This window comes from Calidris pugnax, unplaced genomic scaffold, assembly GCF_001431845.1.
Source record: "Calidris pugnax isolate Ruff unplaced genomic scaffold, ASM143184v1 scaffold147, whole genome shotgun sequence".
Lineage (NCBI taxonomy): Eukaryota > Metazoa > Chordata > Aves > Charadriiformes > Scolopacidae > Calidris > Calidris pugnax.
The window spans coordinates 3,513,420-3,528,882 of NW_015092359.1; the positions used below are offsets into that span (position 1 = coordinate 3,513,420).

The 15,463-nt window shown below is 47.3% G+C and overlaps 1 long non-coding RNA gene across 1 annotated transcript; it reads right to left on the reverse strand.

The window, feature by feature from the left end:
* Window positions 1–4,742: 4,742 nt before the first annotated feature.
* LOC106900376 lies at window positions 4,743–15,258 on the reverse strand. Its single transcript, XR_001414145.1, has 3 exons — window positions 14,111–15,258; window positions 6,155–6,223; window positions 4,743–5,139 (listed from the first exon to the last, which is right to left on the reverse strand). It is a non-coding gene; the product is annotated as an uncharacterized LOC106900376 (long non-coding RNA).
* Window positions 15,259–15,463: the final 205 nt, after the last annotated feature.

The following is a 15,463-nucleotide window of genomic DNA, read 5'->3' on the forward strand; positions in this document are numbered from 1 at the left end:
AATTATTAATGGTATTGTTATATGGTATTGTGGTGTTGTCTGTCTGATGAAGACAGTCAGGTCATTCACACACAAGTGCTAACAGCTTTCCTTACCCACCGACACTGTCGTTTTGCAACGTCGAGAAGAAAATTAATCACAGATTCGCAGAAGCACATGGGGTTGGAAGGGACCTGCCAAAACAGGTCCACCCAGAGCAGGTTGCACAGGTACATGTCCAGGTGGGGTTTGAATGTCTCCAGAGAAGGAGACTCCACCACCTCCCTGGGCAGCCTCTTCCAGGGCTCTGCCACCCTCAAAGGAAAGAAGTTCCTCCTCATCTTTAGGTGGAACTTCTTCTATTCAAGTTTGTGCCCATTTCCTCTTGTCCTGTCCCTAGGCACCGCTGAAAAAAGACCTGCCCCATCCTCTTGGCACCCTCCCTTTAAGTATTTATAAGCATTGATCAGATCCCCCCTCAGCCTTCTCTTCTCCAGACTTAAAACACCCAAGTCTCTCAGCCTTTCCTTGTAAGGGAGATGCTCCAGGCCCCTCATCATCTTTGTAGCCCTCTGCTGTCCCCTCTCCAGCAGTTCCCTGTCCTTCTGGAACTGGGGAGCCCAGAACTGGTCCCAGTGCTCCAGCTGGGGCCTCCCCAGGGCAGAGCAGAGGGGCAGGATGACCTCCCTCCACCTGCTGGTCACACTCTTCCTGATGCCCCCCAGGATGCCATTGGCCTTCTTGGCCACAAGGCCACATTGTCAGCTCATGGTCATCCTATTGTCCACCAGGAAGAGAAGGAACCTCATATCCTCCCCACCCCACCCAACTTTCTGTATCTCAGGTCTTGCCCAAAGCTCTGTTTGACGCTTGGAAGCCAGGAAGCACTTACTGTAATAAAGACACTTTTGTGTCTTTTCTCCACCAGACAGGTATGTGCATCATGGTGGCCTCCTATCGACTTGCATTTGGTCTGACTACAGGCAGGTCATCTCCTCTCCGCTGCCTCCATCCAGAGTACGGAGGACAGGGTCCTGTAGTGTGCCTCACACCAGGAAGCCTTCATCTCGTTTGGGGACTGAATGATTAGTGGCTGCCTGCTGATTACCAAAACCTGGACCCAGTAATGAAATGAAAATGAAAATGTTAATTAGGATTTCCCAACAAGGAAAAAGACAGGCTCAAAGGAACCGAACACAAAAAGAAAATAACAAAAGCTCTGTCAAAATGTACTTCACTATCACTATTTTTAGCTTTTCTTTATTTTCCAGGGATAATAACTTGCATTAATATAGTGTCTTCCACATATTAATCAATTAAGCCTTCCACTGTCAGCCAGGAGTATTATCACCATTCTACAGATGTGAAAAGCAGCGTCTTGGTCAGAGAATACCTCCCCAACCAGGGACAGAGCCCAGGTTTTGGAAACTCCACATCCTGTTTCCCCACCCTAGTGTCTTTCTCTTTCTTTCACCCCCTGTCAAATAAATATTATAAGGCAAGACTATAAGCCCAAACAGCATCGCTGCAGGAACCTCCCAGAGGAGTTACCAGGGGGCAGAAAACCCCGGGGACCTTCCTGAATGGCCTCTATCATAGCATCATAGAACCATTTATGTTGGAAAAGACCCTTAAGGTCATCGAGTCCAACCATAAACCTAACCCTGCCAAGTCCATCCACTAAACCACATCCCTAAGCACCATGTCTTTTAAATATCTCCAAGGATGGTGACTCAACCACTTCCCTGGGTAGCCTGTTCCAATGCTTGACGACCCTCTAGGTGAGGACATTTTACCTAATACCAGTTCTAAACTCACCAGTCTCGCTAGCACGCCTTGTTGTGCACTGTCCACATAGCTCTCCAGCCCCACTGTTAGGATGGGATGGTGCCCTCCTTCCCTCCTGGGCTCTCTGTAGCTCAGTGCCTTTCTTCTGCTCCTACAATGGAAAGGCTTCCTTGGCTTGTTCTGTAGGTGGCTGATGTGTTGCAGAGGGAGAATGAGGCCAGGATTAGAGAAGGCATGGAAGTACCAAACTCCGGCTGACAGAAGGACCAGGAGATCATGGTCTAGGGCCTATATCTCTGAGAGCCAGAGACCTCTAACCTTCACTTCTGCCCTCTGACCCCCAAGCTTAGACATATTTCATGTTTTATTACTTACACCATAGACCTGTTGATGCTGCTTTCACATCTTCCCTGAGTGCCAGCCCCATCGAAGGCTCAAAAGCATGTTCCTTGGCGCCACAGCGGCCCACCCACCCTTCTATAGGGTAGCTCAATATAGACAATCTCCCAAATGAATGAAGCAGAAAGAAAACAATGTAATCAATCAGTATTAATGAGCACAGCCCGATTGTTTACAAGCTGTTTCAGTGCTTCAGCCACTGCCTTTGATCTCCTATGCAGATGAGCCCTGGCAGTAGGACAAAATGCAAACTATCTCCTGCTCTCTGGGGCTCGGTGCTGTGTCCCTCTGCTGACAGTGGATCGGGCATGACTTCAGCTTGCTGATCTATTGTGCAGGACCATTGGTGGTTGGCTGGGAGTAAAAGCATTTTCCAAGGCGAAGATCTGATCTCAAGACCAAAATGTGGACAAAATAAAAGCCAAGCCAGCAGGGCTGGTGTTTTTTTTTGTTGTTGTTGTTTTTTTTCTGGTTATTTTCACAGGGGATGGACAAGAGGGTCAGATGACTGTACAACTGTGAAACAAAGGCTGGGTTTCTCTGTTGTTATTGTGGGACTTAATACATGGCTGGATTCCCCAAAGCACACAATATGGGGGACACGCTCTTTATCAGGGAGTGTAGAGATAGGACAAAGGGGAACAGTTTTAAACTGAAAGAGGGGAGATTTAGATGAGATCTTAGGAATAAATTATTTCCTGTGAGGGTGGTGAGACACTGGAACAGGTTGCCCAGAGAAGCTGTGGCTGCCCCATCCCTGGAGGGGTTCAAGGCCAGGCTGGATGGGGCTTGGAGCAACCTGGTCTGGTGGGAGGTGTCCCTGCCCAGGGCAGGGGGGTTGGAACTGGATGATCTTTAAGGTCCCTTCCAACTCAAACCATTCTATGACTCTATGAAACCTCTGGCGAGAGAAGTCTTGGGGGATTCACCTCCTGCAACTGCAATGTGGTCACTAAAACCAGCTGGGAAGTGAGGTGGTGAAGAAGAGCTAATGCAAAATAGTCAACTCTGTCAAAAAACTGGAGGGCTGAACACATCACATGTGGTAGCAGCTTTCCGATGGGAAAAAAATGAATATTTCAGAAGGAGAGTAGGACACTCACAGGAATGATTTCAGAATTATTTCGAACAATGCTAGAGTTTTTTTTTTTTCTTTGTGTCAGGGATTGTCTGTGTTTGTACAGTGCCTAAAGCTGCTTCTCTCCTCTGGACCCAGCCATTATGATAATAATAAGAATAACAACAGCAGCAGCCGTGCTGTGTATGCTAATGACCATGTACTCAAGCAAAAACAGGTTACATATTGCTGGGAAAGATGAAGAGGCAAAAAAACCCGGCAAGGTTCAGATATGACAGGAACATTTAATGATAACTGTATAAGCAGCAGAGAACTGACAGGACAAAACTTAGGTGAAGCAGCATAATCCTGCTGGAGGGATACATTAGAAAGACAACAAATAAGGTACATAGTGAAGAACTGTTGGAAAAAGAGAATGTCATAGGAGAAATTCGGCATTTTTTCCTTTTCTTTTTTTCTTTAATTCTTAAGAAGAAGATGAAAAACCACAAATAACTTCTCAAAGGAAGGCTGGAGGGTTTTTTTTATTTGTACCACAAGAAACAGGCTGTTAACATGAGATTCTTCATGGCAAAGATGATCAGCAGAGTGTCAGCTACAGGAGCAGACCATACCTGCTGATGTACCTGGTACGCTCTGCAAGAAATAAGGACCAGAAATAAAAGAGAACCTGTAGGATGACAAGTAAATTAAATGAAAATAAAAGCCGAACTGTAAGATGGGATGTTTCATTTGTCACTGTTCATGAGGCATATATGACTCCCCCCAAAAAAAAAAGAAAGGTTTTGATAAAAGGCAGGATGCTGCCTGACCCTGAGCAAAGCAGAGATGTGCAATCTGATTCACTATTCTCAGTATTTTCTCCCACAATAGACTGAGTTGGTTCATCATCTTGGGGGGACATCATCGTGTCCATTATGAAAATGATGGGTAGCACAGGACAATGAGAAGAAGGGGAGACACCTTCAGTAATCTTGTACTGCAAAACCAGACCCTTATCCCTACCTTGAGCTGGTTGTGAATGCTTAACCCAGTTTTTCCATGACAAGTTTTATGAGGGGTCTTTGAAGAGGGACCTTGCCCAATACATTTTTTAAGAAACATAGACCCAGTAAGACTCCCTGTTATCCAGAGTCCTCCCAAGAACATTAATAAATTTGACAACATGATGTTTTGTCGACTTTCCTCTGACATATCCCACTTGTTCTTGTCTTTGCTACTTCCTCTCTGTGCTATAGCAAACATATTTTTCACCCTTCCATTCGTCTGGGCTGAGGCTGGTTTGTGCAGTCAGAGTACACTGGAGTGTTCAGCACTTTTGGTACTTTTAGGACTTTTGGGTGGATTCCAGGTGGTTCTGGTGATATCATAAATAAGTAATAAGTGAGAGTAATAAAATTACGTTTTCAATGTATTCAGGAATATCCCATACTGGCCATTGAATTTTACCTCTTCTTCATTTTTTTATATCCTTTGGATATAAAAAGCGGTTCTGGGTTTTCTTACTGTCTCTCAGATGATGTCAGTGACCTGCTCAGCAACGCTGGTAGGGTTGGATTATTCGTGCAAGCAGATTCTCAGCCAGGTCACCCTGGTCACATCCCTCCAGAGCGGGTCACATCGCTGAGCCGAGATAACCCTCGGGCTGCCTCCCCGTGACTTGGGTCAGGCAGGGGAATCAATCAGATATTGCAGCCACCGCATGAGCGAGTTGACTCTGTCGGGGACCTCAGGGTTTTGTTCCAGTTGGGCACGTGTGGTTTCTCCTGCCATTAGTCATGTCGAGCACTCGCCCCGGTCGCTCGTGTGTGCCGGTGGCCCGCTGATGTACAGGGTGGACTGGGAGCGTAGCAGAAGGGTTGCACACAGGCTGCTTTTCCTTGGGGGTCTTTTGTCTAAAATATGAAAAAAAAAAAGCAAAAAAAAAAAAAAAGAAAAGAAAAGAAAACGATCTCTTCCTACTCAACGAAAATAGTTAAATCTATAAAAAAATTGCAGGGACTATTTCAGAGGATGCTTCTTACCCCAGGGCACTGCCTGGCTTCAGTCACCAGCTTTGTTGTCCTGAGCTCCCAGTGGGTAGCTGCCACTTGGGTTGGACGCTCGGTCGCTCACATCAGCCTCACTTGCCACCTCCCTGCCTCACTAGCCACCATACCAGTGCCCACCGTTGCCATGGCTGGTGGCTTGGCTCAGCTGGGTGTGCTGGGTGAGTGCCACGTCCAGCCAGCAGCCACAGCACCTTCTCCAGCTCTCCTGGTGGCTCCTGTCACTCGGGTAGCTCTTGCTCCAGGCATCAACCCGGGGTGGTTGCTGCTGGAGGCGATGCCAGCCAGGTCCCATGGCTAAGTACAGACTCGGCTGCCTTTGTGGAAAGCACACAAAAGGCATCCTTTGCAGAGGTTTTTATTCCAGATGCTTTCTTTTGTCTGGATAGCTTTTCCGAAATACCGTTAATCCGTAATTCTAAAATAACCGAGAGTCTGTCTATAAAAGCTGAACGTGAAGTTTCATAGGTATAAGCTAATGGTTTTTCTTCCTCCTCCTTCCTCATCTCTCCAAAGATTGGGAGGACCAGGAGTCAGAGTACAGCTGGAAGGGCCTTTCTAGGCTGGTACTGAGGGAGTCCAGCCAAACCCACCTTGGTGCCTGGAGGATAATCCACAGCGGGTTTTGGGCTGCACAGAAGTCACCATCCCCTTCCTTGCAGGGCCCAAAGAGACATCCTGGTATCTCCTCAGTGGACTACAACACAGAGCTGGATATGGCTCAGCCAGATCTCTAACACAGTCCCCTGGGAGCAGAAGGCATCACCAGATGTCCCAGTCAGTACAACTCAGCTGTTTTAAATATTAACTCTTTTTATGCCTGTCGCTTCTAAGCAACACTTTTTTGCACAGGAGTACTCACCTCCTGAAGAAGAGCTGAAGACTCTGGTGTCCCTTGACCCTCAGCCCCATGAATTGGAGTTCAAGGGAACTGGAAGAATGAAGCCCACAAAAAGCAAACGTTACAAGGAACTTCTTTGGAAACCACTTTGCTGAAAATATGGTTTGCTGAATACAGCATATGATGGAAAAAAAGAAAGTAACACAAATGGGGGGGTGGGGGGAAGTCTTAATCTTGTCAAAAAATGACTTTTCTGCCCGGTAAAAAGTTTCAGAAGGTATGTTTTGCCCAGCCCTGCTTGCCATACTGAGACAACTCAGAAATTACTGCCTGACTTGGATAAGACTCCCTCCCAATTCCCCTTATTCAGAGTGTTGCTTCTTAATCAGATTTATAACTGCAGTCCCATGAAGCTAACCCTTAATCAAATGATGAGCTGGAGAAAGGAACTCTTCATTGCTTAAAGAACACAGAGTGGTGAAGAAAGAAAGAAAGAAGAAATAACAGCTCCAACCTTAATCTCACTCCTTTTTAGACCCTGAAGGGATGCGTGTGGGTAAGGTATGATTTTTAAGGAATTGTCTTTTCTGCTCTTGTGACTCCTTCCAATGCGCTGTCAGGCTTCCTGGTAACACCCAAGTGGTAATGGGATCATGCAGGAGGAAGTTTCTCTCGCTCTCCTGGAGACAGTCAGCCAGAACAGACTCATCATTTGCCTCAAATCCTCACAGAGCAAAGGTGAAAGGGGACCCAGAAGCAATCTTTGGCTACCTGCACTTTTCACGGGAGGGCTGGGCAGTTCACATCAACATTCCTAGTTCACATCTAGTCATCAAGACTTCCCATGGCACTCACAGGCTGTGTCTCAGTATATGCAAGAAGCAGAAGCTCCCGTTTTTGCTTCTAGGCAGACTTACTCTTCCAGCCTAGCCCATCTTCTGCCCTTTTGTAAGAGATTTGGAGGCATACAGAGCTGAGATTGATGGTCTGCTTAAGCATGCAGCCAGCAGCAGTCTCAATTACTGAAATGAGCTAATAAGAAAAGTTCAAGAAGCCTCCTTATGTTCCACAGCATCTCCCAAACAGCCAAACCTCTCTCACCAAGAGAAAATGAGTTGGCCTTTCCTCTTCCCCCTGTAGATAGCGTCATCAGATTGCAACTTCCCAGTTAAGCTCCCCTTAGAGATAACAACCAATTACAAACGGAAAAGGTGCCAGGGAACTTCAAACTCCAGCCCTGAGACATGGCACGAATTAAAGGCAACCTCACATCACCAGCAGGAAACTTTTGTTCTTTGAAGGGACCCTCGGCATAGAGGCAGATTGATAATGGCAAAAGGAAGATGAGCAGGTCAGCAGCAAAATTTCCTCTGCCTTCAGTATCTCCAGGTTTCCACCTACCACAAACGTGACTTCCTGGAGACAGAAACCTGAAAGACTGGCACAGACAGTGCTGCAGAGGCTGGGGACACTGGGGTTGTTTCCTCCTTGCAGCTGGGCAAAGGGCTGAAGCCTGCCAACACCTCTGTCTGACCAGGACACTTCTGGCAGGATGCTGAGAAGAGCAAACATCTGCTCCACAGTGCTCAACTAGTGGACTCTGCCACCCATCACAGCTGAGATACTGGCGCATGCTGTAGGGTGGAATGGTTGGTTGGTTCTTCACATTTTGAATGGACTGGATGGGACCAGTCTTTTTTTCAGTCATGCCCAGGGACAGGACAAGAGGAAATGGGCACAAACTTGAATAGAAGAAGTTGCACCTAAACATGATGAGGAACTTCTTTCCTGTGAGGGTGGCAGAGCCCTGGAAGAGGCTGCCCAGGAAGGTGGTAGAGTCTCCTTCTCTGGAGGCATTCGACCGCACCTGGACATGTTCCTGTGCAACCTGCTCTGGGTAGACCTGCTTTGGCAGGGGGGGTTGGACTAGTTATCTCCAGAGGTCCCTTCCAACCACATATCATTCTGTGATTCTGTGACTGTAAAGAAGTACAATAAAAAGCAGATTATTTTCTGGAAGAAATGAGCTCTTCCCATCTCATGCAACAAAGCTGCCTCTTGCAACTCAGTCATGTTTTCTATGCCATCCCTTCTCCTTTCTGAGCCTGTTCAGAGGTTAATTCTGAAAATCTGGCAAGACAACAACCAATTCATGGTTACATCGTTTTATTTCTCTCCTTGCCATTTTCATTTTAAAAAAATTAAATATGTAACAACTGTAGATAACTAAGCAAAGTTCACTGCCAGTTGTGTGGGACATTTGGTTTTTTCCAGGACATTTTTCCCAGATGACCATCATTTTAAGCACACACGGGTTTGAAACACCCCTCAGCGCATGAGAAGGTGACTTTGAAGACTCCTGCGACAGCAGGTCTCTTCCATCCCAAGAGGTGTCCTTGCAATGCTTCTTCCCACCCAGTAATGGTCCTAGCAGACTAGAACACCCACCACTTGAACCACCAAAGGGGTGGTTGGAAAATGGAGAACAAAATCCTCTGCCCTGCTCAGCGCTTTTACCACTGCTTCTTACTTGTCCTGTCCTCTGGCTCCCATAGTGAAAGGAGGGGCACTGGAGGACTCGTTGGTCGGCCTCAACTCAACATGGAAAGATACTGGGATGAATGACCAGGCAGGGGCACAGGACGCCAAAACAAATGTACAACACCTGAAAGTGACACAGTGCTAAAAAACAGCCAACGTGAGTTCTTCAAGATGAAATGGTGGCATACCATTCTAATTCCTTTAAGAGGATAATTGGATCAGCCAAGAAGAGGGGAGCAGGTGGTGGGCTGAATCTTAACCTTGGTAAGACCCATAACTCTATTCCATGCAACTTTCCCATAAGCAAAGGAAAGACTGCCTTGCTGGAATTACCATAAGATGGGTGCATAAAATACTGCACTGAGAGCCCAATGGTTGAATTTCAGACAAGACAGATATTTGAAAAGAGATCTATCAATGGTTGACTTTCAGACAAGACAGATATTTGAAAAGAGATACTGTGAGGGTCAGCCCTAAATGCCTATTTAGCATTTTCATTGGAATTTCACTGAATTTCACTGAATTTTTAGAGTTGGAAGGGACCATAGAGATCATCTAGTCCAACTCCCCTGCTGAAGCAGGATTGCCTAGAGCTTGTCAGAGCACGTTACTCAGAACGGCATCCAGGTGGGTCTTGAAAATCTCCAAAGAAAGGGACTCCACACCTTCCCTGGGCAGCCTGTTCCAGGGCTCTGTCACCCTCACTGTGAAGAAGTTTTTTCTCATATTTGAGTGGAACCTCTTATGTTCCAACTTGTGCCCATTACCCCTCATCCTCTCACTGGGAACCATTGAAAACAGTCTGGCTCCCTCCTCCTTCAAACCACCCTTTAGGTGCTTATAGGCATTGGTAAGGTCTCCCCTCAGCCTTCTCTTCTCCAGACTAAAGAGTCCCAGCTCTCTCAGTCTCTCCTCATCAGGGAGATGCTCCAATCCTTGAATCATCTTCGTTGCCCTTCACTGGAATCTTTCCAGTAGCTCCTTGTCCCTCTTGAGCTGGGGAGCCCAGAACTGGACACAGTACTCCAGTTATGGCCTCCCCAGTGCAGAGTAGAGGGGGACAATGACTTCCCTTGACCTGCTGGCCACACTCTTCCCTACGCAGCCCAGGATTCCGTTGGCCTTCCTGGCCACAAGAGCACACTGCTTGCTCATTGGCATTTTGCTGTCTACCAGGACCCCCAGATCTTTCTCTTCAGAACTTGTCTCCAGCAGATCCACGCCTAACCTGTATTGGTGCCTGAAATGAAACTCTCTCCTTTATCCCTGGAAAAGCAAGTGAGGTCCAGCTCCCTAAGGTGGGGAAGGACCTCAGAAGACATTAAGAGGCTGCTGCCATAAAGACATGTAGCACGGGTGTCCCTTCCCCGTGCTTGGAGCCAGCTTTGGAAGGGAAGGCCGGCAGCAGAAGAGTTGAGGCCCGGCCACTGCGCAGGACGGTGATGTCCTGCCGCAGACAGCGAGTGCCACACCGCCGTCCCACCACGGGCCGTGGGGATGGAGAGGCCGAGCTGGCAGCACGTGGGGCAAGCGGTGCTGCTGCAGCTCCCATTTTAAATCCCAGCTCTTAGGCTGTTGCTGGCAGGCGGTGGGTTTCCAAGCCGCCGTGCCGCATTAGGGAAAGACATCTCCAGCTTTACGTAAGAGGCCCTGGGAGGCGTGTTGCCGAGTAAGCACAGTTCAAAATCGATCAGGTAATACCATTAAACATTTAGCACTTGGCTGAGTGTTTCCGCTTGCCCCTGCTGGGCAGCCCTCCCGCAGGTCCAGAGAGGGGATTCTGCCGCTTTACTCTGCTCTGGTGAGACCTCACCTGGAGTCTTGTGTGCAGGTCTGGAGCCCTCAATATAAGAAGGATATAGACCTGATGGAGCGGGTCCAGAGGAGGGGCCACAAAGATGATTGGGGGGTTGGAGCACCTCTGCTACGAGGACAGGCTGAGGGAGCTGGGGTTGTTCAGCCTGGAGAAGAGGAGGCTCCGGGGAGACCTAATAGCAGCCTTCCAGTACCTGAGGGGGCCTACAGGAAGGCTGGGGAGAACCTGTTTACAAGGGCTGTCAATGACAGAACAAGGGGGAATGGCTTTAAACTGGAGAAAAGCAGATTTAGATTAGACATTAGTAATAAGTTCTTTACTATGAGGGTGGTGGAGCACTGGAACAGGTTGCCCAGGGAGGTGGTTGAGGCCCCATCCCTGGAGATATTCAAGGTGAGGCTCGATGAGGCCCTGGGCAACCTGGTCTAGTTGGGGGTGTCCCTGCTGACTGCGGGGAGGTTGGACTAGATGGCCTTTGGAGGTCCCTTCCTACCCAGATGATTCTATGATTCTATAATAGACATGGGATCCATGGGAAAGGTGAGGAAGAGGGAGCCACCACTTTGACGCAGCCTCCTGTCCTCAGGCAGGAATGTCCCAGGGACTCCTCTAGAGTCTCAACTGGAGTTGAGAGTCCTCAACTGGTCTCTCTGCCTCAGCATTCAGCTTGGCTTTGTTCAGCAGTGAGGACAAGTCCATACCTGTGCCGAACTGCTGCTCCTCTGTGTTCCTGGGTCCCGTGGGAGCTACAGCTCTCGGTGTCTCAGTGGAACAACTATCTCTCAGGCTGCTGCAGACTGGTGCCAGCATCCTACAGTCTGCTCAGGGGCCAGATTAATTCCTGGACTAATACCTTCCACCCTGCTCTCCATTGGCAGGATGCAGCAGCATCTCAGCTGGACGTAGGGCTCCTGCAAAGCCCACCTGCACACGTCAGGTCTGTGTTAGCACTGAAGTGATTTTTACACTGCCTTCCTGAGGAAATGTAAAGCTCTGAAGAAATCTACCCTAAAAGAGGGTAGATTCAGACTAAAATCTGAGGGTGGTGAAACACTGGAACAGGTTGCCCATAGAGGTGGAAAAAACCCCATCCCTGGAAATGTTCAAGGTCAGGTTGGATGGGGCTCTGAGCAACCTGAGGTAGCTGGAGATGTCCCTGCTGATTGCAGGGGGTTGGACTAGACGACCTTTAGAGGTCCCTTCCAACCTAAACTATTCCATCACTCTTTGAAATTCTGACTTCACCCAAGGGCTGGAAAGATTAAAATATAGAGTTATTATTATCCCTGCTCTGAGCTGCTTCCCAGTAGGTGGAATTTCTAGTCCATGTTTGCCGGGCTGTAAAAGCCTTGGGCAAGTGCTTGAAAAAGGAGTGTCAATTGCCAAGAGCATCTGCTCTCCTTCTGCATTTCCAGCACAGGTTTCTTAGCACGTGTTCCTGGCTGAGAAAGGTAGACTTGCCCCGGTGGACATAGCTGCTGAATCACAGCCTGATGGAGAAGGATGATGTGGGACAGTGATCACCAGAGGGACATCAAGAAAACTTGTACCCTTCACAGTCCTGGCATTTTAAATGATGTTCTTGAAGCAAACGTTGGTATAAATCCCTGCTCACCTTGGGGGCTCAAAAGATGTAAGAGCTGTCCCATTCAGAGTATGTTCTGGCCCTTGTACTTCATGCTGTGATGTCCAAAACCACAATGCTGTGTTCTAATGTTAACTTCTACAGATGAACTCGCAAGGTTCCAAAAGCCCATGGACTAGCTATGATTGACCACTGCATTAGAGCAAAACCCCACAAAGATAGGGCTGAAACCAAGTTTCCACAAACACCATAAGGCAAAAGCTAAGTGAAGCAGAGAAATTTTCTACAAAAGGCTGCTTGATATCATTCACGTCCATCGTGTCTTTCAGCTGACTTGTAGCCAATAGCTTCCTCTGTCTTTTGTTGGCAGTGGCTCCACATCAGTCCACAGGCCGAATGGTTATCTCCGCTCTCCTGTTGAAGTGGCACCTGAAGATGGGCTTGCACAGAACAAACCTCCTTCACCACAGAAGTGATGGAGATGTACTCGCGGGTGGGAAATGTTGTTACAGAAGCTTCAGCTTTGTTGAACAAGGGAGGACAATTCTGTTTCAGCAGAGCTACGAGCTGAAACGTTGCTCAATCAGCTGCAGTCACGCTCTGTGAGCAGCTTTGGAGAGGCATGGGATCTGGTAGGACCCCAGGGGAGCTGGAAGGTGGGGATGCTGTGAGATCACTGCCGAAGGCAAAGGTCTGCCCTCAGACTGCAGCAGCTGTCCTCCAATCGCCACCGTGTCTGCTCCTGGGAAAGCAATGCCCAGTTTCTCCTGGCTGAAATTCAGCTGATGCTGACTCATAAACCACCCAGAACAATTCAGTTTCACTGCTGGCTGATCGGCCATGGGCACTGTGTGTCCAACAGCTATTGGCAGAGAGACACCTGCAACTCAGCTGCTCTTTGCGTGTCGTCTTCACAGATAGCAAACATGTCTTCTATTCCACAGGCAGACAGGCACTAAGCAAGGCAGCAGCAGCTTAAATGACCTGCTGCATGTGATATGGGACCTTCACAAGGGTACAAGAAGTAAGCAAGACAGGAAGACTTCCCTTTGGGTTCATCACCACAGGAACACAAGAAGGACACATCCTTGACTTAGGGATACTCTTTATGGCTGTGGCCTGGGTTTTAGGACAGGTACCAAGAATCATCAGTGTTGGTACAACCCCATAAAAGATGCAAATTATATAGAGTTCTCTGGCAAGTTGGCACAGCACCTGGAATCCGTGCACAAATGCTTTGTGACCACAGCTGTGTCTCGCTCGGTCTCTTTCTTGAACTCACACCAAGGTTCAAAAGTTGGTGTGCAAGAAAAATTAATGTGGAACTTGCTGAGGTTCTGTTTGGGAAAATACTTCTATTAGCCTCAAGCAATGTTTCCTGGGCAAATTTTTGCCAGGCAGGCTCTGAGTGATTGCTGTGGCCACACTCCCAGTGACAGGTATGATGATTCATTTGGAATAAAACTATATGGAAGGGTCATTGTAGAGCAAGCTGCAAGACCCACAGGTTCACGGGCATTAAAGGAATTCCTGATCCCGCTCTACCACTGCCCTCAAGGGGAGAAAGACCGTCTTCTCACCAGCAAGGAGAGCTAGCAAATGATTTTTGGAGAATACTCCAGTTGGTACTTGAGACACTTGGAAAATCTGGGTTTGAAGGAGCCAAGGCGTGACATCCTCCAGCAGCAAAGGAGCAGTGGGAGGAGAAAGGCCCTCTCACAAACACTGAAGGCACACACTCCATCAAAGTGTGAACACCTCAGCGCTTTTTAAACTTGCCTTTTCAGTGAACATTTTCCTTGAAGCTTCAGATGTTCACAGGGATGAAAAATAAGGATTTCCTCAGGATTTTTGCATACCACCTTTTTAACCAGGCCTAAAACCAAGCCAGTTTGGTTTTCAGTGCATCACCAAGAATATCCCACTGAAATTCCACAGATGCCTCAAGAAAGACGTGAAGTCATGATAATGATGGCAGAGGAGGTGTTCAGACAGAGAAGAAAAACTGACAAAAGATAAACCCTACTAAACTCACCTGAAATTGCAGTCCCTGCAGTCTGCATCCAAGTCTTTTGTCCTATGGAACAATGAGAACATAGTCACACATTTGCTTTCTGTGTAAATATAAACCAAATTTCTTATGTTTTATGCTTTTCAAAGAGTAATGTTGGGGTGAGGTCATGGACTACAGGATTCTTAGGGTATTGCCTGGTGAAAATCAGCCTACTCTCCTCAGCCATGCCAACTCACACCTGCTGAAGCTTTTTTGCAAATGTCGTCTTCCTTGACTTACCTGTAGGTGTGTTGTGGTTGGAAATTACAGTAGCTTGAAATGGATAGCACTAGCACGCCCCAGAAAGCTTCAACTGACCGGGTCTGAGGTTAGAACTGCACATACCACATAGGACTTCTACATACCACTTCTGTAACACTGCTTCATCAACTGTCTTGAGCAGACTGTGCTGGTTCCCACGTTCTGTATGTTCAGCATAGTCTGCTGTAAGTTTTCCCCTTGCTGATCAGTAGAAAATTTCCCTATGGGACCGTGCTCTGCATTTCCCTGGAGTAAAGGAGATTTTTGGACTAAAAAAAAATTAAAAATCAGTGTTTGTATATTATTATGATTCATTACTTATGAAGCAATGACTGCTATAAATCCCCAAACTTAAACTCCTTCTGCCTCCCTTCTGGTAAACGTTACACAGAAATGTAAAGAAAGAAGAATGTTACTGTCCCGGTGATTCTGGTAATTTATAGAACAGGTAGATTACAAGAGGTGGATAAAGCTGGCAGACTAACTGCTTGCAGGCAAGAGGCATTTAATGGAGTCATTTTATATGGAAAAAATATGCACTAATTAAGCAAAGAAAAATTTACAAGACACCCGTAAAAACTGGCATAATGTATTGGTATTTTGTCAGCAGATGAAGAAAAAAAAATATTGCCAGTGGTCTAGCAGCAAAAAATAAGACATTTGAAGTTCATAAGTATTGAGTTATGCATTCAAAGGATCTTTAATTGGTCAAACCCATGAATGTAAGAAGAAGTTGCTATTTTGAAGTCGATGCATGTAAAGGAACTACGGGGCAAAATTTTTCTGAGTGTATTAAGAAGCAATAAGGTTAAAGAGACTTCTGGTGTTTTCTTTCATAGAATGACAGAATGGTTGGAAGGGACCTTAAAGATCATTGAGTTCCAACCCCCTGCCCTGGGCAGGGACACCTCCCACCAGACCAGGTTGCTCCAAGCCCCATCCAGCCTGGCCTTGAACCCCTCCAGGGATGGGGCAGCCACAGCTTCTCTGGGCAACCTCTTCCAGTGTCTCATCACCCTCACAGCAAAGAATTTCTTCCTAAGACCTAATCAAAATCTCCCCTCTTTCAGTTTA